The sequence below is a fragment of the Pan paniscus genome, chromosome X (assembly GCF_029289425.2).
Source record: "Pan paniscus chromosome X, NHGRI_mPanPan1-v2.0_pri, whole genome shotgun sequence".
Lineage (NCBI taxonomy): Eukaryota > Metazoa > Chordata > Mammalia > Primates > Hominidae > Pan > Pan paniscus.
The window spans coordinates 85,267,204-85,291,902 of NC_073272.2; positions in this window are offsets into that span (position 1 = coordinate 85,267,204).

The following is a 24,699-nucleotide window of genomic DNA, read 5'->3' on the forward strand; positions in this document are numbered from 1 at the left end:
AGATTCTACTTGTCAATTTTTGCTTTTGTTATTATTGGTTTTGGTGTCTTTGTCATATAATATTTGCCTGTTTCTGTGTCCAGAGTGGTATTGCCTAGATTGTTTTCCAGAGCTTTTATAGTTTTGAGTGTTACATTTAAGTGTTTAATCTACCTTGAGTTGATATTTTATATGCTGTAAGGGAGGAGTTCAGCTTCAATCTTCTGCATATGGCTAGACAGTTATCCCACCACCATTTATTGAATGAGTCCTTTCCCCAATGCTTGTTTTTGTCAGCTTTGTCGAAGATCACGTGGTTATAGGTGTGCAGCCTTATTTTTGGGCTCTGTATTCTGTTCCATTCGTCTATGTGCCTGTTTTTGTAGCAATGGCATGATGTTTTTGTTTCCGTAGCCCTGTAGTATAGTTTGAAGTTGGATAACATTGGCTCTAGCTTTGTTCTTTTTGCTTAAGATTGCCTTAACTATTCGGGTTCCTTTTTGGTTTCATGTGGATTTTTAGGTGTTTATTCTACTTCTGTGAAGAATGTCATTGATAGTTTAATAGGAATAGCATTAAATCTGTCAATTGCTTTAGGGAGTGTGGCCATTTTAATGATATTCATTCTTTCTATCCGTGAGCATGGAATAATTCTCAATTTACTTGTGTCTTTCCTGATTTCTTTGAGTAGTGTTTTGTAATTCTCATTGTAGAAATATTTTACCTGCCTGGTTATCTGTATTCCTAGGTATTTTATTCATCTTTGTGGCAATTGTGAATGGTTCTGCCTTTCTGATTTGGTTCTTGGCTTGGCTGCTATTGGTGCATAGAAATGCTATGAACTTTTATACATTGATTTTGTATCCTGAAACTTTGCTGAAGTTGTTTACCAGCTAATGGAGCTTTTGGGCCAAGACTACAAGATTTCAAGATACAGAATCATGTCATCTGCAAACAGAGATAATTTGACTTCCTCTCTTCCTATTTAGATAACCTTTATTTCTTTCTCTTGCCTGTTTAGCTAGGACTTCCAATACTATGTTGAATAGGAGTGGTAAGAGAGGGCAACCTTGTGTTTTACCAGTTTTCAAGGCGAATGCTTCCAGCTTTTTCCCATTCAGTATGATGTTGGCTGTGGGAGTGTCATAAATGTCTCTTATTATTTTGAAATATATTTTTTCAATATCCAGTTTATTGAGAGTTTTTAACATGTAAGAATGTTGAATTTTATTGAAAGCTTTTTCTGCCTCTATTGAGATAATCATGTCGTTTTTGTCTTTAGTTCTGTTTATGTGATGAATCACATTTATTGATTTGCGCATGCTGAACCAACTCTGCGTCTTGGGGATGAAGCTGACTTGATCTTGGTGGATAAGCTTTTGATTTTGATGTGCTGCTGGATTCAGTTTGCAAGTATTTTATTGAGGATTTTTGCATCAATGTTCATCAAGGATATTGGCCTAAAGTTTTGTTTTTTGTTTTTGTTTTTGTTTTGCATTTCTCTGACAGGTTTTGGTATCAGGATGATGCTGGCCTCATAGAATGAGTTGGCGAGGAGTCCCTCCTCAATTTTTTTGGAATAGTTTTAGTAGGAATGGTATCAACTCTTCTTTGCACATCTGGTAGAATTTGGCTGTGAATCCATCTGGTCTTGGGCATTTTGTTGATTGGTAGACTATTTATTACTGGTTCAATTTTGGAGCTCATTATTAATCTGCTTGGGGAATCAGTTTCTTCCTGGTTCAGTCCTGGGAGGTTGTATGCGCCAGGAATCTATATATCTCTTCTTGGTTTTCTAGTTTATGTGCATAAAGTTGTTCATAGTAGTTTCTGGTGGTTATTTTTATTTCTGTGGAGTCAGTGGTAACATTCCCTTCCTCAGTTCTAATCGTGTTTATTTGCATCTTCTTTCTTTTCTTCTTTATTAGTCTAGCTAGTGACCTATCTTATTAATTTCTTATAACAAACAACTGGTTTCATTGATCTTTTGAATGTTGTTTTGTGTCTCGGTTTCCTTCAGTTCAGCTCTGATTTTGGTTATTTCTTGTCTTCGGCTAGCATTGGGGCTGATTTGTTCTTGCTTGTCTAATTCATTCAGTTGTGAAATTAGGTTGTTAATTTGAGATCTTTCTAACTTTTTAATGTGATCATTTAGTGCTAGGAAGTCCCCTCCTAACACTGCCGTAACTGTGTCTAAGAGATACTGGTATGTTGTATCTTTGTTCTCATTAGTTTCAAAGAACTTCCTGATTTCTGCCTCGATGTCATTATTTACCCAAAAGTCATTTAGGAGCATGTTGTTTAATTTCCATTTAATTGCATAGTTTTGAGTGAATTTCTTAGTCTTGACTTCTATTTTTATTGCACGTTGGTTTGAGAGTATGCTTGGTATAATTTCAGTTTTTTTGCCTCTGCTGAGGATTGTTATATGTCCAAGTATGTGCTCAATTTTAGAGTATGTGCCATGTGGCAATGTGAAAAATGTAAATTCTGTTGTTTTTGTGTGGAGAGTTCCTAGAAGTTTATCAGATTCATTTGGTCCAATGTTGAGTTCAGATCCTGAATATCTTTGTTAATTTTCTGCCTCAATGTTCGGTCTAATGCTGTCAGTGGAGTGTTGAAGTCTCCCATTATTATTGTGTGGGTGTCTATGTCTCTTTGTGGGTCTCCAAGAACTTGCTCTATAACTCTGGGTGCTCCTGTGTTGGGTGCATATATATTTAAAATAGTTAGAGCTTCTTGTTGAATTGAACCCTTTACCATTATGTAATGTCCTTCTTCGTCCTTCTTGATTTTTGTTGGTTTAAAGACTATTTTTGCCTGAAACTAGAATTGCAAGCCCTGCTGTTTTCTTTTTTTCATTTGTTTCATAGATTTTCCTCCATTCCTTTATTTTGAGCCCATGGGTTTCATTCCGTGTAAGATGGTTCTTTCGAAGGAAGCATACCATTGGGTTTTGCTTTTTTATCCAGCTTGCCACTCTGTGCCTTTTAAGTGGGACATTTAGACCAGATGCCGTGGCTTACACATATAATCCCAGCACTTTGGGAGGCCAAGTGCTGATGGAAGGCCAAGCTCAGGAGTTTGAGAGCAGCCTGGGCAACAGGGTATAACCCCATCTCTACAAAAAATACAAAAATTAGCCAGGCATGGTGGTGGTGCATGCCTGTAGTACCAATTACTCAGAAGGCTGAGGTGGGAGGATGGCTTGAGCCTGGGAGGCAGAGGTTGGAGTGAGCTGAGATCACACACTGCACTCCAGCCTTAGTAACAGAGTTAGACCCTGTCTCAAAAAAAATAAATAAATAAAGTGGGAACTTTAGTCTGTTTAAATTCATGGTTATTATTGATACCTGTGGATTTGATCCTGTCATTGTGCTGTTATCTGGTTATTAGGTTTGTTTGTTTGTGTGGTTGCTTTATAGTAACACTGGTCTGTGTGTTTGAGTGTGTTTTTATATTAACAGGTAGCGGTCTTTCCTTTATATATTTAATGCTTCTTTCAAGATCTTTTGTATGGCAAGTCTGGTGATAACAAACTCCCTCAAATTTGATTATTTAGGAGGATCTTATTTCTCCTTTGCTTAGGAAGGTTAGTTTGACTGGATATGAAATTCTTGGTTGAATTTTATTTTCTTTAAGAATGTTGAATATAGGCCCCCAGTCTCTTGTGGCTTGTAGGATTTTAGCTAAGAGGTTCACTGTCAGCCTGATGATGTTCCCTCTATAGATGACCTGTCCTTTCTCTCTAGCTGCCTTTAACATTCTTTCTTTAATTTCAAACTTGGAAAATCTGGCAATTATGTGTGTTGGAAATGATCTTGTGTAGAATCTTGCAAAAGATGTCTGTATGACCTGAATTTGACTGTTGGCCTCTCAAGCAAGGTTGAGGAAGTTTTCATGGACAATATGCTGAAATATGTCTTCTAAGTTGTTCGCTTTCTCCCCTCTCTTTCAGGGATGCCAATGATTCATGTATTTGGCCTCTTTACATAATCCTATACATCTTGGAGGTTTTGTTTATTCCTTTTTATTTATTTTTTCTTTATTTTTGTCTGTCTTATTTCAGAGAACTAGCCCTCAAGTTCTGAGATTCTTTCCTAAGCTTGGTCTATTCTGTTGTTAATACTTGTGATTTCATTGTGAAATTCTTGTACACAGCTATTCAATTCTGCCAGATTTGCTAAATTCTTTTTTATACTGGCTATTTCATCCTCAACTCCTGTATTGTTTTATTGTGATTCTTGTTTTCCTTGGATTTGGTTTTGTCATCCTCCTGAATCTTGATGATCTTCATTCCTATTCATATTCTTAATTCTATTTCTGCCATTCCAGCCAGTTCGGCCTGGTTAAGAACTCTCGTTGGAGAACTGGTGCTGTTGTTCAAAGGACATATGACACTGTGGCCATTTAAGTTACTATAGTTCTTTCTCATCTCTGCATGTGGGCATTCCTTTAACTGCAGTGTAGATTGAGTACAGTCAATAGATTTATTTTCTAGATGTTTTCACTGGGGCAAGGCTTAGTGCTGGGTCTCTATTTGAAACTTACTTTTTGTCTCTAGTTTCAGAGGGGAAAATGTTAGTGAGGTATTTTTATTGTTAAAGCTTTGGGGTATGATTCAGTAGGTAGCACTTAAGCTTATTGGTTAGTTGGTAGATTCTTGCTTGGTTGTGTGGCTCCCCTATGTTTCCTCAAAGTTACAGCTATGTTTTCTCTCAATGCTCTGAAAGTGTGTGGGTTTCTCTCCCTCTTAAGTACTGGCTGTAGATTGTGGCTTGGCACTCTGGAGCTGCCTACTGCAGCTCTGGGGAGATCTCAGTGTTGTTATTCCTTCCCCAGCTTGGCGGTGCAGAGAAAGGGACCTTAATATTTGTTGTGGCCAAGGACATTTTGCTTGTCTCCTGTGGGCTCCGCCCAAGACAGATGCAGGTCAGCAATTGCTCAGTGCAATCAACCCAGGATAGATGGCCTGTGCTTTGGGCCCAAGCCAGGGGTTCTCTGTCTGGTGACAAGCAGTGTGGACTGTGTGGGACCTGTGGGAGATGGATTAGCCTTCTCTCCTTGGGTCAACTTCAGCTTTCTGGAGGTGTGGATAAAGCATTTAGGGTCTTTGCTTCTTCATTAGTCTGATGGTAGCAAGGGCAGTTCCTTCCACTGCAGAGGCAGTAACAGAAAGGCTTTCAGTTGCCCCTGGAAGCTCTGTCCAGGGGGTTGCTGTGTTGCTAGTGGCTCAATATCTCTGGTGGAAGGTGGCTGGAGACCCAGGCCTGGAGGACCTTCTCAGTGAGGAGATTTGGGAATGGGCACCCACATAACAGTCTGGTCACTTTTCCATAAGGCTGCTGTGGTATGCTAGGGGCCCATTTCATCCCCTAGTTGCCTCGAATTTTCCAGTACCTGGAGGTATCACCAGTGAAGACTGTGGAACAGCAAAGATGGCAACCTGGCCCTGCCCCTCCCTCTGGGAGCTCCATTTCAGAGAGGTATAGATCTGTTGTCCGGTCAAACGCACCCGCAGTATGTGGCTGGATCCCACATTGGGAGGTATCCGTATCTTTGTGTGGTTTTGAGAGTTCCTCTTGCTATTGATCTCTAATTTTATTCCACTGTGGTCTAAGAAGACATTTGATATGATTTTGATTTTTTTGAATTTATTGGGACTTGCTTTATGGCAAATTATATGGTCAATTTTAAAGAATGTTACATAAGCAGATGAGAAAAATGTATATTCTGCCTTTGTTGAGTGGTATGTTCCGTGTATGTCTATTAGCTCCATTCAGTCAAGAGCTCCACTTAAGTCCAAAGTTTGTTAGTTTTCTCCCTTAATGATCTGTTCATGCTGTCAGCAGAGTACTGAAGTTCCCTACTATTACTTTATGTCTGCTATCTACTTTCTTAGTTCTAGTAATATTTGTTTTATAAATATGAATGTTCTGGTGTTATATACATATATATATATATATATGATAGTTAAGCCACCTTTTGGAATTAAACATTTTATCATTATATAATGCCTTTCTTTGTCTTTTTTTTTACTGTTTTTGATTTAAAATCTGCTTTCTCTGATATAAGAATAGTAACCTGTGCTCCCTTTTGTTTTTTATTTGATGAGATATCTTTTCGTGTTCTTTTACTTTGAGCTTCTGAGTGTCTTTACACATTAGGTGGGTTTCTCGTAGGCAGTAGATGGTCTTGTTTTTTCATCCAGTTTGCCAACCTATATTTTAACTGGAGCATTTAGGCAGTTTATGTTCAAGGTTAATATTAATATGTGACGGTTGTTACTCCTGTCATAGTGTTGCTAGCTATTTGCTTTGTATTCTCCATTGTGCTTGCTTTATAGGACCTATACACTTCATATTTGTGTGTACTCTTATGGTAGCAATTGTCATCCTTTTGTTTCTATCTTTAGAACTTCTTTGATTATTTCTTATAGGACTGGTATAGTGGTGACAAATTCTCTTAGCATTTTCTTATCTGGAAAGACTATTTCTCCTTTGTTTATCAAGCTTAGTTTGGTAGAATGTAAAATTCTTAGCTGGCTTACGTTTTGCTTTGGAAGACTAAAAATAGGCTCCCAGTCTTTTCTGGCTTGTAAGATTTCTGCTGAGATATCTGCTGTTAGTCCAATAGGGTTTCCCTTATAGGTAATTTGGCCCGTTTATTTAGCTGACTTTAAGATTTTTTCTTTAGTGTTGACCTTGGATAGTCTCATGAGTATATGCCTTGGTGATATTAATCTTGTATTGTGCCTTGTAGGTGTTCTCTGAATTTCTTTTATGTGGATGCAGATTCCTTCGGTCTCTCTAGCAAGGTTAGGAAAATTTTCTTGAATGATTCCGCCAAATACGTGTTCCAGATTGATGACTTTTTTCTTCTCTTATTTCGGGAATGCCTATAAATCATAATCCCTATTTCTCAAAGGTTTTGTTCATTTTTTAAAAAATCTTTACTTTTGTCTGACTGGGTTAATTCAAAAGACTAGCCTTCAAGCTCTTAAATTTTGTCTTCTTAGAAAAGTTAAAAGCTTTACCACTAGACTAGACCAAGAAGAAGAAATAATTTTGAAATTCCTTTAGCGAAGTTTACATTTCCAGAAGTTGTTTTCTTTTTTTAATATAGCTATCTTGTATTTTATATACTTAATTGTTTTTCTGGTTTCTTTGCATTGGTTTTCAACTTTCTCTGGGATCTCATTGAATGTCCTTGCCATCAATATTTTGATTCTTTATCTGTCACTTCAGAATTTTCACTTTGGTTGGGATTCATTGCTAGAAACCTAGTGTGATCCTTTGGAGGTATCAAAACACTCTTTTTGTAATGCCAGAGTTTTTGCCCTGATTCCTTTTCATATGAAGGAGTTGTCACTTCTTATATTTGAATTTTGTTTGTTTGTTTGTTTGTTTGAGATGGAGTCTTGCTCTGTCACTAGGCTGGAGTACAGTGGGGCGATCTCGGCTCACTGCAACCTCCACCTCCCGTGTTCAAGCAATTCTCCTGCCTCAGCCTCCCAAGAAGCTGGGACTACAGGTGTGCACCACCACGTCCAGCTAATTTTTGTATTTTTAGTAGATATGGGGTTTCACCATGTTGGCCAGGATAGTCTCAATCTCTTGACCTCTTGATCCGCCCACTTCAGCCTCCCAAAGTGCTGGGATTACAGGTGTGAGCCACTGCGCCCGGCCATATTTGAATTTTCTATCATTTGGATGTGACTTTAAAATTTTCTATTCCTGTTTCCCTTGAGGGTTTAACTGTGGTGTATGTGGTGTATGATTGTTTAGCTTCCTTTCTTGGTGCTTTCAGAGGGCCAAGGCTCTGTGTTGGTTCCTTGGTTATGGAAAGCTCTTGTGTGGTGGCTTTCTCAAATGTTGTTTGTTGTTGCATTGTGCTGAGTATATGAACCAACACACTATCATCTGCAGGGTTGGGAGTGTGGAGGTCTCAGTAAGGTTATTTCATGCACCACTGGCACCTTGCCTTTCTAATGGCAGGTTTTTGTTCTTTTTTTGCAGGTACAGTTCAATCTCCAGTCCAGTAGGTAGCACTTAAGGGTAAGAGCTAGATTGCTCTCAGGTAGCACAGAAATGAGGGGAGTCAACCAATTGTTGATGATGGGGTGGTGGGGACAATAATGTTGGGGTGCACTGAGGTCTCTGGTGTGGGGAGGGAGGCTGCACCAGCTCCTTGCCCTCTGCAGGCAGGAATATGGTCAGCTTCCCTATCATGCCTCTGTCTCAGCATTGATAAGCTTCAGTTCATAAAGACATTGTCCTTTGGCTCCTGGTGCAATGAAGCCTGCAGAAATGTCCCTCTGGCAGCAACCACCAAAATGGACTTAGAGCAAAACCTTTTCTTCCAGTTTAGAGCAGAGAGCTCTATGGCTTGTGTCTTCCCTTCACTGTCAAGACATTGCCACTCTATGTAAGGAGCAGGAAATGGGCCCCACTTTTAATGCAAGACTGAGAGTCATGAGCTCACTTTTCACAGGGGTGCAGCTACTACAAAAATGCTGGAAAGGCTCTCTCCAAGTGCATTCACAACAGTCCCCAGTGGGGAAAGCCTCTGCTGTATCCACAATGGTAGATGGGGGAGTTAGAGATGACAACCTCTCAATGTCTATGCCTGGCCACTGGTGTCATCCCCTTTAGCAATTGGCACTGTACCTACATTTTCTTTGTCTCAACAGGGGCCTTGGCAAGCTGTGCTTCCCCTTCTCCCAGGGTTGATCTGCACCAGGGCTAGATTTCCAGGGACCCTGCAGTTGCCCAGGGAACCACTGGTCTCTTGTGTTTGCCAAAGTCAGAAGAGGTTCTTGGGTATGTTTGTGGGAAATCAGGTAGTTTGGCAACAAAGGGCTAAGGTTCACTGGGCAAAATAGTGGCCCACAACAGGTGCATAATCAGTATGGCATCAGCCATCTCAGTTCAGGCCTAAAGGGAGTTGCAGGTGCACCAGCACAAGCTGGCCATTCAGTGTTCTTTCCCTGGGAAGTTCTCAGATTGCCACCAACAGCATTGTCCCAGGGTCACAAGGGCAGAGGGTCTCCCTGAGAATTTGGAAGTCAGCATGATGTTGCAGGGGTGAGGGGAGCAGAGAAGCACCACCACCTATTCTATACATGAGACTCTGTTTCTTGGCGGTAAATTTCTGCCTTATTCTTACTGCATTACTTTTTTGTGTCCCAGCTTCTTCCTATGGACTCATCAAGTTCTGACCTTCTTCCTTCAGCTTTGCATTCAGATCGTGACCATTCACCTGTAACTTTGATCTTCTTTCTGAGGAGAACTGGCATTTAATATCTTTAGTCAGCCGTGACTACTCAGCTTCTGGGGTGTCCAAATATCCTCCCTCTGAATCTCCCAGTACCTACAGGTCATAGGGCAACTGAGGCTGTGACAGAGACTCTTGGAGCTCCTCAGAGCAGAGAAGACTAGTAGGGAAGGCAGGACCATGAGCTCAGTGGCAGAGAGACAAGGCCTTTTGTAATCTTTAATTTTTTATTTTTAACCTGGCTTCCTAGGGGTCACCCTTGTGTTTACACAATTTAATGGTCAGTAAATGATTGGTCAGCAAATGATGGTAAGAGGTTTTACTCCAATAACTTGAGTCAGGAAAGCACTGACTTAATGTTGGTGTTGCTATAAAGAAGTATCTGTGGCTGGGTAATTTATAAATAAAAAATATTTATTTGGCTCATAATTCTGCTGGCTGGAAGATCAGGTATCTGGTGAAAGCCTCATACTGTTTCCACTCATGGCGGAAGCTGATGTGAAGTTGGCATGTGCAGAGATCACATGGTGAGAGAGGAAGCAAGAGAGAGGAGGAGGAGATACTAGGCTATTTTTAAGAACCAGCTCTCATGGGAAGTAATATTGAGAACTCAATCTTCTTAGCCCCTTCCAAGGTGGGAATAAATCTATTCATGAGGGATCTGCCCCAATGACCCAAACACCTCCCATTAGTCCTCAACTCCAACATTTGGAAACAAATTTCAGCATATTTGGGGAACAAAAATATCCAAACAACAGAAAACATCCACCCATTTCTGATGAATTTGTGTGTGGTTTTCAGGCAATTCTCAAATACTCCCAGCTTTTAATGTCCGCCAGGCCGTTTTAGATCTCCCTGTACATCCACGCAGCCCTCTAAGTGCCAAGAATAGCTCCTCTATTCTTCTTTCATACCCGGAACTTCCTGTTAAATTTTAGATAATTGGTTGGTCATTTTAGATAATTGGCTGGTCTGCCATTGACCCCAACCAGGGTTGCACCCTAGACTACCATTGCTGCTGGCTTTCCCTGCTCATTTTCTACCAAGTTTGCTACTTTTACTGACAATGTCACTGGACGTAGAGTTTCCATCCACTGCTCCAAATCAAGTTAGCCCCCCATTTCAGGGAAGCTGTTGATTTTCACTGCCACTCTGCTGTGGTAGAATTTCCTCATCTACTAATATGGTGGTGGAATAAGAGCAGCCTCACAAAAGAATGCCATAGACTCTCATTGTTCTTCCCTAAAATTCAATTACTCGTGAATAAATGTTTCTCATTTTTTTTCTTTGCCATTGTTCATTGCCACAGCCCTAAAACAGTAGTGGGCTTTTTCAAAAACATTATCTCATTTTATAGTTATTTGGGAGCAGAGGATTTTTGCTGTCCTCTTCACTATACCATAGCCAGAAGTCCCAACTTTTTTTTAAAGGTGAATCATTTATTTAGAATCAATAACTTGCTACAATTTGTTTTGGATGATGCTTTTAGTCGGATGTTAACAACAAATAGAAATCAACATAGAACAAGCTACACTCCATCACCACAGATAAATTCTTTTTTTAAATCTTTTAAGTTCAGGGGTACATGTGCAGGTTAATTATATAGGTAAACTCATCTCATGGGAGTTAGTTGTACAGATTATTTCATCACCCAAGAATCATGTCTAGTACCCATTAGTTCTTTTTTTCTGATCCTCTCCCTCCTCCCATCCTCAACCTTCTGGTGGGCCCCAGTGTTTTTTGTTTTCCTCTATGTATCCATGTGTTCTCATCTTTAAGCTCTCACCTATAAGTGAGAACATATGGTATTTAGTATTTGTTCCTGTGTTAGTTTGCTAAGAATAATGGCCTCCAGCTGCATCCATGTTCTTTCAAAGAACATGATCTCATTCTTTTTAATGGTTGCATAGTATTCTATGGTGTATATATGCCACGTTTTCTTTATCCAGTCTACCATTGATGGGCATTTTGGTTGATTCCATGCCTTTACTATCGTGAATAGTGCTGAAATGAACATACAAATGCACGTGTCTTTATGACAGAATGATTAATATTCCTTTGGGGTACTTACCCAGTAATGAGATTGTCAGGTCAAACAGGTAGTGTTGTTTTTGGCTTTTTGAGGAATTACCACAATGCCTTCCACAATGGTTGAAATAATTTACACTCCCACCAACAATGTATAAGTGTTCCCTTTCCTCCACAACCTCCCCAACATCTGTTTTTTTTTTTTGTTGTTGTTGTTGTTTTTGCTTTTTATAATAGCCTTTCTGACTGGTATGAGATGGTACCTCATCACGGTTTTGATTTGCATTTCTCTGATGATCATGATGTTGAGCATTTTTTCACATGCTTGTTGGCTGCATGTATGTCTTCTTTTGAAAAGTGCTGTTCATGTCGTTTGCCCGCTTTTTCATGGGGTTGTTTTGATTTTCTTGTAAATTTGTTTAAGTTCCTTAGAGATGTTGAATATTAGACCTTTGTCAGATGCATAGTTTGCAAAAATTTTCTCCCATTCTCCTTAGTTTAATTAGATTTCATTTGTCAATATTTGCTTTCATTGTGATTGTTTTCAGTGTGTTTGTTATGAAATATTTGCCCATTCCTATGTCCAGAATGGTATTGCCAAGGTTGTCTTCTGGGTTTTTATAGTTTGAGGTTTTACATTTAACTCTTTAATCCATCTTGAGTTGATTTGTATATATGTAAGGAAAAGATCCAGTTTCAATTTTCTGCCTATGGCTAGCCAGTTATCCCAGAACCATTTATTTAATAGGGAGGGCTTTTTTTTTTCCTATTGCTTGTTTTTGTCTGCTTTGTTGAAGATCGGATGGTTAGAGATTCAATGTTATTCCTGTCAAACTACTAATGAATGTTGATGTCATATTCTGAGACTGCTGAAATTCTTTATTAGCTTAAGGGGCTTTTAGACCAAGACTATGGGGTTTTCTAGGTATAGGATCATGTAATCTGCAAACAGGGATAGTTTCACTTCCTTTCATCCTATTTGGATGCCCTTTATTTCTTTCTCTTACCTGCTCGCTCTGGCCAGATATTCCAATACTGTGTTAAATGGGAGTGGTGAAAGAAGGCATCCTTGTCCTGTGCCAGTTTTCAGGGAGAATGCTTCCAGCTTTTGTCCATTCAGTATGATGTTAGCTGTGAGTTTGTCACAGGTAGCTCTTATTATTTTGAGGTATGTTCCCTCAATACCTACTTATTGAGATTTTTTAACATGAAGGGGTGTTGAATTTTATTGAAAGCTTTTTCTGTCTCTATTGAGATAATCATGTCTTTAGCTATGTTTATGTGATGAATCACATTTATTGATTTTTGTATGTTGAAACAAGCTTGCATCCCAGGGATAATACCTTATTGATCATGGTGGATAAGGTTTTTGATGTGGGCTAGATTCAGTTTGCCAGTATTTTGTTGAGGATTTTTGCATCAATGTTCAAGAATATTGGCCTGAACTTTTCTTTTCCTGTTGTGTCTCTGCCAGTTTTTTTTTTTTTAACTCAGCATGGTGCTGGACTCATAAAATGTGTTAGGGAGGAGCCCTTCCTCCTCAATTTTTTGTAATAGTTGCAGTAGAAATTGTATCAGTTCTTCTTTGTAAGTCTGGTAGAATTCAGCTGTGAATCTGTCTGGTCCTGGGCTTTTTTTGGTTGGTCAGCTATTTATTACTGATTCAATTTTGGGGCTCATTATTGGTGTATTTAGGGATTCAATTTATTCATGATTCAGTCTTGGGAGGGTGTGTATGTCCAGGAATTTATTCATTTCTCCTAGATTTTCTAGTTTATGTGCATAGAGGTGTTCATAATATATTCTGATGGTTATTTGTATTTCTGTGGGGTCATTGGTAATATCCTCTTTGTCATTACTAATTGTGTTTATTTGGATCTTCTCTCTCTTCTTCTGTATTAGTCTAGCAGTGGTCTACTTTATTAATTTTTTCTAAAAACCAGCTCCTAGGTTTACTGAACTTTTGGTTTTCTGTACCTCAACCTCCTATAGTTCAGCTCTCATTTTGGTTATTTCCTTTCTTCTGCTAGCTTTGAGGTTGGTTTGCTCTTGGTTCTCTAGGGGTTTTATTTTTTTATTTTTTGGTTGTGATGTTAGTTTGTTAAATTGAGATCTTTCTAACTTTTTTATGTGGGCATTTAGTGCTATAAGTTTCCCTCTTAACACTGCCTTGGCTATGTCCCACAGATTCTGATACATTATATCTTTTTCTCATTAGTTTCAAAGAATTTCTTGATTTCTGCCTTAATTTCATTATTTACCCAAAGGTAATTTAGAACTGTGTTCTGAAAGAGAGATTGTTATGATTTCAGTTCGTTTGCTTTGCTGAGGAGTGTTTTGTGTCTGATTATGTGGTCAATTTTAGAGTATGTGCCATGTGGTGGAGAGAAGAATGTATATTCTGTTGCTTTTGGATAGAGAGTTCTGTAGATGTCTATCAGGTCCATTTGATACAGTGCTGGGTTGAGGTACTGAATATCTTTGTTAATTTTCTGCCAGGATGATCTATCTAATACTGTCAGTGGAATATTGAAGTCTCCCACTATTATTGTATGAAATCTAAGTCTCTTTGAAGATCTCTAAAGACTTACTTTATGAATCTGAATGCTCCTGTGTTGGCACATATATATTTAGGATAGTTAGGTCTTGTCGAATTGAATTATTTACCATTATACAATGATCTCCTTTGTCCTTTTTGATCTTTGTTGGCTTGAAGTCTGTTTGCCTGAAATTAGGATTGCAACCCCTGCTTTTTTCTGTTTTCTATTTGCTTTGTAGTTTTTCTCTATCCCTTTATTTGGAGTCTATGGGTGTCATTGTGCATGAGATGGGTCTCTTAAAGACAGCATAACAATGGGTCTTGGTTCTTTATCAAGATTGTCATTCTGTGCCTTTTAATTGGGGGCATTTAGCCCATTTACATTCAAGGTTAGTATTGACATGTGTGTATTTGATCCTGTCATCATGATGTTAGCTGGGGATTATGCAGACTTGTTTGTGTGGTTGCTTTATAGTGTCACTGATCTGTGTATTTTAGTGTGTTTTGTAGTGGCTGGTAATGATCTTTTCTTTCCATATTTAGTGCTTCCTTCAGGAGTTCTTGTAAGTCAGGTCTGGTGGTAATGGATTCCCTCAGAATTTGCTTGTCTGAAAAGAATCTTATTTCCCCTTCACTTATGAAGCTTAGTTGGGCCTGATATGAGATTCTGGGTTGGAATTTCTTTTCTTTAAAAATGTTGAAAATAGGCCCCAATCTATTCTGGCTTGTAAGGTTTCTTCTGAAAGGTCCACTATTAGTCTGAGGTGCTTCCTTTGTAAGTGACCTGACCTTTCTCTCTAGCTGCCTTTAACATTTTTTCTATCATTTTGACTTTGGAGAATCTGTTGACTTTGTGTCTTAAGGATGATCTTTTTGTGAAGTATCTTACTTGGGTTCTCTGCATTTCCTGAATTTGAATGTTGGCCTTTCTAGCTAGGTTGGGGAAGTTCTCATGGATTATATTCTTAAATGCTTCTTAAGTTGGTTCCATTCTCCCTATCTCTATCAGGAATAACAATGAGTCCTAGATGTACATAATATCATATTTCTTGGAGGTTCTGTTTGTTCATTTTCATTATTTTTTCTCTATTCATGTCTGACTGTCTTATGTCAGAAAGCCAGTCTTCAGTCTCTGAGATTCTTTACTTAGCTTGTTCTATTCTCCTATTAATACTTGTGATTGCATTGTGAACTTCTGGTAGCATGTTTCTCAGCTCTATGAGGTTGGTTACATTCTTTTTTATACTGGTTATCTTGCCTGTCATCTCCTGTATCATTTTATTGTGATTATTAGCTTTCTTGGATTATGTTTCAACATATTTCTGCATTTCAGTTATCATCATTCCTATCTATATCATGAATTCTATTTCTGTCATTTCAGCCATCTCAGCCCGATTCAGAACCCTTGCTGGAGAAGTGGTGTGGTTGTTTGGAGGAAAGAAGGTATCCTGGCTTTTTGAGTTGTCAGAGTTCTTGTGTCGGTTTTATCATCTTTGTGGGCTGCAGTTTCTTCAATCTTTGAAGTTGTTGAGCTTCAGATTTTTTTTCTTTTATCCCATTTAGTGACCTTGAGGGTTTTATTGTGGTATAAGGTGGATTCGGCCAACTGGCTTCATTTCTGGACAACTTTGAATGGGGTGGGGAGGGGGGGAGGCAATGCTCCACTTCCAACTCCTGGACTGTATTCTTTAATACTGAGAGACTTGTATTGGTCCTCAACTTTGTTCTCTGTCTCTCAAGTTTAGGAAACCACTGTGTTGGAGTGGCCAAGTTGCTCCTGAACCATTAGTCACTACACTCTGATGGGTGTTGTCAGTCAAACCATTTCATAGTGAGGTGGCAGCAAAATCCATCCTCTATTCACATGTGCCAGCAGCAGTGGGAGCAGCAGCCCAGCGGGGGGTATACTCTTCAGCTGCAGGAAGGTGCTATTGGGTGCCAGTGCGACTGCTTCTTTCCCAGAATTCACCATGGTGGCAGAGGCAGCATGGCTTGGGGGTGATGGGGAGGGGCTGCTGTCACGTGTGCACACAGTCACCCTGGTGGTGGTGTTAGCACAGGGGTGAGGCACTGGTGGGCACAGTTCTGTGTGCACTCTCTGTGCCACAGGCAGGGGTGGTTTCTCAGGGTGGGGGAGTGTCTGCTGTTCCCTGTGCCCAGTTTCACTGCCATGGCAGTGTTGATTCAAGGGAGTGGCACTGGAGGGGGCAGGGCTGGCTGGCTCTGTGCCTGCCAAAGCTGTGACTGCAATAATGGGCCAGCCGGGGTAGGGGGAAGTGAAGTGAATCCACCACAGCAGTGGCAAGGGAAGGTGACCACACACATGCATGCTGGTGAGGCAAGGAAGGCAAAACCTGCCTGTGGACACACGCAGCAGCAAAGTGATGTGGGGAATTCCTGTGAGCTCAGAGGAAGCTGTAGTATGGGAAATGAGCAGGCAGGCTGGCATATGGCTGTGGGGGCCACCCTGCTGGAGCTCTTCACTAGTCAAAAACAGTCCACCAGCACAGAAGCTATGATACAGGCCCCGAGGGCACCCAAGGCTTCCCTGCAAGCAGGCCCAGCCAGGCTAGGGCCCAGGGAGAGGCCAGCAGATCAAGGGGTACTCAGGTGGGACCGACCTCACAAGATGGCCCTGAAGAGTTCAGGCATAACAATTCCCCTAAAGCTAAAGGAGCAAATAGAGCCTAGGGAGATGGGCTTTCCTGGCCTTACACCACTACAGATGCTCCCACACAAAACCCTCTGGGCTCCACCTCAACTGGCATGGTGCCCCTACCACTTCTCTAAGCACCTCTCCCTGCCAACTCAAGTGTTCGTGGTGGTTGAGGGGTCTCCTACTGCTGAAATTCCAGAGGCCCATGGCAAGAATGGATTGCTCCTTGCCAGTTCAACTCACCCATTCCCAGGGGTCACTGGGGGCCAGAAACAAGTCCTGGTGTGGGGTAGCCCCATGCAGGGTTCCCAGCTTCCTCCCCCTTCAGACCAGCTGCTATGTCTTCCTTCTATTTATTCTCCATGCCTTCTCTCTGAATATATGTTAGGAGTGCACCAGTCATCTTGGTCTCTTGGTGGCAGCTTTTCCACCTGGCTGTATCTAGTCAGCCATCTCCTATTTCTTTTTTAAAATGACTTATAGCTTTGAATTTTCAATAAGTCTTGGGGCTTCCAACTAATTAGTCTAAACTAGTAGGATATGATTATTCAATAAATCAAGTATCTGTTGAGCAACAACAATGATATTGACTGGATTACAACCCAATTACAAACCCAAACATAATGGCTTCTCCTGGTATTAAAATTCAAGATGTCTAGGCCAGGCATGGTGGCACATGCCTATAATCCTAGCACTATGAGAGGCCAAAGCAGGAGAATTGCCTGAGATCAGAAGTCTGAGACCAGCCTGGGAAACATGGTGAAACCCCATCTCTACAAAAATACAAAAATTAGCTAGCCTGTATTTCCACCTACTTGGGGGGCTGAGGCAGGAGGATCATTTGAGTTTGTGAGGTGGAGGCAATGAGCCAAGATCACACCACTGCACTCCAGCCTGGGTCACAAAGTGAGACCCTGTCTCAAAAAAAAAAAATTCAATGTGTCTAAATAAAAAATGGACATTATTCTGGAACTTTAGTGCACTTAATAATTACCTAAGGTGGTGTAGATTCCTAGCCAACAATCCAGATTCTGCTTCAAGAGGTTTAGGGTAGACCCCAGGAAATTACATTATTAAACAAGCATCCTGAAATAATTCTGATACAATTTGTCCAAAGACTACAATGAAGAAAGCTTAATATAAGAAAGAAGGCTATTTTCTTTAAAAATGGGCAAACATCCCAGCTATACTTTTACACCAAATATCCAGACAATTATGATTGAAGTTATTTATTTTGGGGTTTGTTACATTCATGTGTGGCCTCATATCATCAGTTTGGAAATGTTGCTGGTAGTCTTTTGTGTTAGCTATAGTTTTGTCTGCTCAATGTGCTCCTCTCCCACCCCATTCCCCCTCTGGTAACCGAAAATTATTGTTGGGCTGACTGCTCTCTGTGACCATAGGAGTAGTAAGATGACTTAGACTTTTCAAATAGGAGTGTCCAATCTTCTTGGACAAAATGTTTAGTCCAGGAATGAGCAAGTGACCTAAGTTTCTCAATGAGGGAAGATTCTAGGACTCTTGTTGGACCTTAATAAATTTCTTCCTATCTTTGCAATTTGAGAGATATAATGTAAGCCTGTACCTGCTACTACTGTGGGAAGAGATTTTTCCAGAGGATGAAGCACACACAGAGGAAATCAGAATAAAGAAGAGAAAGAGAAAGCCATTCCTTGAGGGTCTGGCATCAATTCTGCTTGAAGCTCTGAACCTTCCAACTCCACAAAACAAAATTTCTGTCTTCTTTAAATAGTCTGAGTTTGTTTATCTTTCATGAAACTGAAATTGTCATAACATAACTTACCTTTGACTAACATTTCTATCTGCTTCACTCACACTACCAGACCTATGCTCCTGGACACACACACACACAAATGCACACATGCACACACACACACACATCCCTTTTAGCAGTTCTGGAAATAGCTTCTATTTAAAAACGCATATTGAATATCCCTTTCTTAGCTCTTAATACAAATTTATAAAAAATATAATTTTAACAAAAATAAGTTATAACAAGTAATGTCCATATATAATTTATGCAAGATTAAAATTCCACATTTTAATCCAAACCCTACTCTTTTGAATGCTCATTATCTCAACTTTAATAACTGAAAAGTTAGGGAACACATTTGTTTCAGCTCCCCAACGTTCTATACTGTTTCTAGTGTTCCAAACTCTCTCACTTTTCTTAAAGCTCTAGTTGTTTTTGTTTCCAGCAGCCATTTCAGAACCTGAGGATATCCTTCTGAATTCTGGCACATCCTCATCTATTCTGAGTGCCTTAGTTCACACTACGATACTCTGCTTACAATACCCTAACTCTGGAAGAGAAGAAACAAAATTGTAATTTCTTTCTTCTTGTATTGCTTCCTTATTAAAAAGGCATGACTCCTCCCTAATCCCAGAACCTGGGAAGGCTTCTCCCATTCATCCATTAAAAAACCCTCTTAGTGGTAACATGCTGATTACAGAACGAGTGTCCCTTCTTCACCAATCCTAGCTCTTTGCAGTTATACATTTACACACCCATGTGCTTCATTTCATTTCTCTTACTCTCCCTCCATTCTTATAGACACAAAGTTTTAGAAATAAGACGATTTGTCTGTGAGATTTGCTATTTTGCATGTTTACAATAATAGAAAAATAAATGTGATTCAATAGCATTCATTCTCATGTGAATTTCAGTTCATCATACTTCAAATTAATGAGAGCCATCTATAACAAACCCACAACAATCATCATACTGAATAGGCAAAAGCTGGAGGAATTCCCCTTGAAAACTAGCAAAAGACAAGATTGCCCTCTCTCACCAGTCCTATTCAACATAGTACTGGAAGCCCTAGCCAGAGAAATCAGGCAAGAGAAAGAAATAAAACACATCCAAATTGGAATACAGGAAGTCAAAATATCTCTGCAGATTATATGATTATATACTTAGAAAACCCCATAATCTCTTCCCAAAATCTCCTTGATCTAATAAACAAGTTTAGCAAAGTTTCAGGATAGAAAGTTAATGTACAGAAATCAGTAGCACGTCTATATAGCAACAATATCCAAGCTGGGAAAGCCAAATCAAGAACACAATTCCATTCACAAAAGACATAAAAAGGATAAAATACCTAGGAATACAGTTAAACAGGAAAATGAAAAATCTCTATAATGAGAATTAGAAAACACTGCTACAAGAAATCAGAGTTGACACAAATGGAAAACCATTCCCTGCTCATTGGTAAAAGAATCAATATTCTTAAAATGGCCATACTGCCAAAAGCAATCTACAGATTCAATGCTACTTGTATCAAACTACTGATAAAAGACTTAAGAAAAAATTACTTAGGCAGATAGATAGTGAGGGCACAAATGTCCTCAGTAATGTTTTCCTTTTAATGTAAAGCAGCCCCAAATCATTTTCTTTTCTAACAAAGAGCAGCCTGTAAAATCGAGCTGTAGCCATAGATGCCAGCAGCTGTGCTAATCATGTTCAAAATGGTGGCCCCAACTTCCCTTCTCTTTATCAGCCACGTGTACAGTAAGGAGCAGAATAGATAGCAGTGGTCAATGGGAGAGTTCATTTGCATAGTAAGAGTCGGGTGAGGCAGCCAGCCTTCCCCATGCACTATGTAAATGTCATACCTGATCAAACCAATCTGTGAGTCCTATGTAAATCAGACACTACCTCCTCAAACCTAACTATAAGGTCCAGCACATCCACTGCCCACTGGTCCTTTCTGCTTGGAGACCTCTCTCTATAGAGAGAGCTGCTTCTCTTTCTCTTCTCTTATGCCTATTAAACCTCTGCTCCTAAACTCCTAATGTGTCTCTGTGTCCTAAATTTTCCTGGTGTGAGACAACAAACCCAGGGTATATACCCCAGACAACATATCCACTTCATATTGGGGGCTCGTCCAGGATATCAAGGTACAACATTCATCGTAACAGTGAGTAGAGGAGTAGACTTCAACTCTGTCTTTTCATTTTGAGATTCTTGGCCTCCATTTTAGAACAAAATCAAACCAAATACTAGTCTCCTTTCAGTCATTTAAAAATGATTAGTGTGGCTGCCAGCCTTACAAGATTTGGGGGACAGGCTTACTGGGGAGAACATGGAGAATTCCCCAGCACCCATGGGTTGCTGGGCATCTTGGCCATGTTTGAACCAGCTTCCTTTCATAGAGGAATTAGCTGTCATGTGGAGCTGGAAGAAGTCCTGGGGTAACTGAGGATTTCTGGCTGAGGCTATCCCCAGTGTTATCCAAAGGCTTCTGGACTGACCCCTGCCTCCAACTGCCTGATGGGATTTTGGCAATAGGATCTCCAACTTTCCTATTGTAATTACCTCCTTTCCTGTTTGCAACTGCCATATCTCTTATCCTCTCTGTGTATGCAATGTGCAGGAAGTTTTAGAGTTCAGGGAAGTAATCTTGTTTGGCAAGATCAGGGAATGTCATAGTAACTGGGGATATAGCTCAAGGGAAGGCACCTTTGTGATTTTCTAGGAACAGAGGGTCCCCACCCACCACAGTGAGCATCACTCTCTGCCCTTGGTCTGGAGAGCACACGGCATTTCAAGGTCAACAGACCCACCTAGTGGAATAGAGATCCTCTCCATGAGGCACATTTTTGGTCCTTTCCTGAAACACTCTAGCTTCCCAATTCTCCTTTTTTTTGCCTCTTTACCAGAGACCAGGTTTTATGCTGCTTCTGTGAACAGGAAAACTTTACCTTCAACAATTGGGAGTAAAATGTTCTCTGGAATCAAATTTTACTCTTGATACTGTCCCATCAGCAGGAAAATGGCCATTCAGCCCCTACATTTTTAAAGCATCTATTCTGCCTCCAATTTAAATGGTAATTAATAAGTAAGGGGATTTAAAGTTCAGAAGTTAACCAGGACCATTCTCTAAGGGCAAATGCTTTAGCATGGGCCATAAAAGCAGGATATAGAGCTGAAACCAGCACACTTCCTCCATTAAGGAGGGAAATGCAACTGTCACATAGTCTCCCCTGAGATCCATTTTTCAGGGAGTCAGGCAGGTCACACAAGTCTAAGAAGTCAAACAGAGATCACAGACAGATGACCAGAACCACATGGGTGAGCGTGACTAATCTTAATCACTTAGTTCCTTTGGTTCCATGGCTGGAGTTCATGCCTGCAGCCATGGGCAGCACATTTAACAAGGTGCCAGTACCCAGGAACCGTGGAGGGGAAACAGCAGGGAGGATGCCCCTGCTGTCTTCCTCAACACCCTGGGTCACACCAAAAGGAAGGAGACTAAAAGGACGCCTTTTTCTCACATCTCTTTCAAGATGGGTAACAGACCATCTTCAGCTTGCACTCCTGGAGTGCATTCTGAAGCACAGGAGCTCCTTTGACCCTGAGATTTTGAAGAAAAAGTGGCTCATTTTCTTTTGCACAAGGGCATGGCCTTCTTACTAGACCTTTGTAAGCATTGCACAATCAACCCAGCTCTTTTAGCAGCCATATCAGGCAGACCTATAAAGAATGATTCACCCAAATTAGAGAAACAACTTCCAGGGGCACCATCTGAGGATCCCCCTTATTTGGGGCCCCATTGAGTTCCCTTCTCATTAAAGGACCTTGTTCAAATAAAGGGAGATTTAGGCCAATTTTCTAATGATGCTGATAAGTATATAGAAGCTTTCCAAAATTTAACTCAGGTTTTTGATCTCTCATGAAGGAACGTTAGGATGCTCCTAAGCCAAACCCTAACTGCAGCTGAAAAACCGGCAGCTCTGCAATCAGGAGAGAATTTTGGAGATGAGCAATATCTCTCCTATAGTAGGCCAAAAAGGAAAAGAAAAAATAGGGAAGGCAAAGAAATAGGGGAAACACATTCCCAATAGGAAGAGAGGCAGTCTTGATGACCCTAATTGAAACCCCCAGACTTTTCTATGGTATTTTTCCTTCTTTCATGGTTTAAAATTGCTTTATCTCCTTTCATAATGCTCTTCCAACCTTGGAAAAGTTAAATTTGCAAACCTTAAAATGCTTGGCTTAGAGTTGAGCTATGGGGAAGGGAACCCAGAAGCCTGACATGCTGGCAAAAGGGTAAAAATTTCTTACCAGTTGGCCTTTTTGTTTCTCTCTCCCTGTGAAAACTGGTAAAAGAAATAATAAGGATCATTGTTTATATTCTTAAGTTTTAATTGATGAAAAAGTATTTGCAAGGTTGTTCTTAAGCTGTAGCCAATCTGGTGTACTTTGTGTGTCTTTCTGTATGGTTCTGTCAAAAGAAAGGATACCTTAGGTTAGGATACAGGTGTAGGACTCCATAAACCTGCTGTTCAAGCCAGCCCAACAAAATAGTCAATAACAAACACGTCAACAGGTCTCCATCTTGTTACATGTTCTTGGCAAAATGACCTGTAACCACGTGGCAATACTTTATTTTAGTCTCTGCCATTTTACAATGGTGGCTGTCTTCTTGTGCTAAGTCAGTTCCTGGGTGAGGACCATAAAATCAGATAAGCCAGTTTATCAATAGGGGAGGGGCCAGCTAATCCATCAAAGGCAGGGTTTACAAAATACCTTAAGCACTGATCTTGAGAGTAGTTAAGGGAGAGTCAAAATCTTGCAGCCTCCACCTACGTGATTCCTAAGCCACGGTTTCTAATCTTGTGACGAGTTTCTTGGTCTGTTCCCCAGGCAAAAGGGAAGCTGTCTTAGGAAGGCGTTGTCATCACCTTTGTTTTGGACTATAAAGTGTAAACCAGGCTCCTCCCAATGTTGGTTTGGCCTATGTCCAGGGATGGGCAAGCTTGGGAGCTGAAAACAAAATGGAATTGGTTGGGTCGAATCTCTTTCACTTTCTCAGTCACAATTTTGCAATAATGGTTTCAAAAGCTGCTTATCACCCCTTTGAAAATACCTCATACATTCGTGGTTAAGTCATAACCTAATTATGGCTTGTTGGTTTCACCTGTTAGGTTACTTTTTGTGAAGCTCAAAAGCCAAAAATCTTAACTCTCAGCATGGCTAAAGTAGAGTAACAAGGGATTTAAAAGGATTTTCTTAAAGATTGCTCAGCTTAATTAAAAGTGTATATTCAAGTTGTAGGTATATTTCAAAGGCCTTTATGTTTTTCTCTTCTTGGATCTTGTTTTTCTGGAAAAAGTTTTTTTTTTTTAATTTTCAGTCAATTGAATTATTTTTCTCCATTTTTTGTCTTGCCACTCATAATGCACACAAGAGAGGTCCTAAGATAACTTCTAGTAGCCTGGGACTCCTTGGGAAACAAAACCCTATTTTCCTCATGAAACCCCAGGAATTAGAAGCAGATAGTTCATTCTTAAATTTAAAGGCTCTGTTCTGTTTTGCATTGTGTTATCTAACAGTTTTGATAACTAGGTAGGAAATATACCTTAAGCGATGGCTAATAGTAGTTATGGAGGAATACTTAACTCTTTGCACATTTAAATCAGAGAAGCATGCTCTTGGTCACCAGAAGATATGGAAACATCCCTACCCCACACTAAGAGATGAGACTCCCACAGGGGATGGGCTGATTACAAAATAAGCCAAACTGGCTTTGGGTTGCCTTTCAATGAAATGCATGGTAGAAGCACTGCACTGTCTTCTCTCATGGTATCTCCCTCCTTTTGGGGATCCAAGATCCAGTATAGAATAGCACCCTTAATTTTGGGGATCTGTCTTTTGCTTTCAGCTATGCCTGATTATTAGGCCCTAAAAATGTATGATATTCTGGCCCTGTTCCTCCAAGGGCTACACCCTGAAGCCAGTAATCCAATTAAGAAACTGGCAAATGAAACATCTTACAAGTGCTGAATCTTCTGTTTGTGTTGCTATATATGCGTTGTGTGTAATGTCTATAAAAAGAGCTCTAATTGATTGGCTTAAAGAAAAACTAAGTGCTTAAATCAAATATATTTTAGTTCCCATTACTTTAATCTTTAAGAAATAAAAATAGTCTTAAGCATTATTTGTAAAATTCAAGTGTTGTCAAACTGCAAATAGGTGGTCTAAATCATACAACTTAGATACTAGGTTTGCTAAATGTTCCAAGGTTGTATACTGCCTATTTTACAAATAGGTAAGGCCTGGGACATGTGGGGTTAGACGTTGGAAAGAGTCAGACCTTACCTGCACTTCTGTTTGGGTTCTAGACTCCACACCTGGTACATAAATGAAATAGCTTACTAACCAGGTTTTTAATCAAAAGTAAAAGTGGCTAAGAGT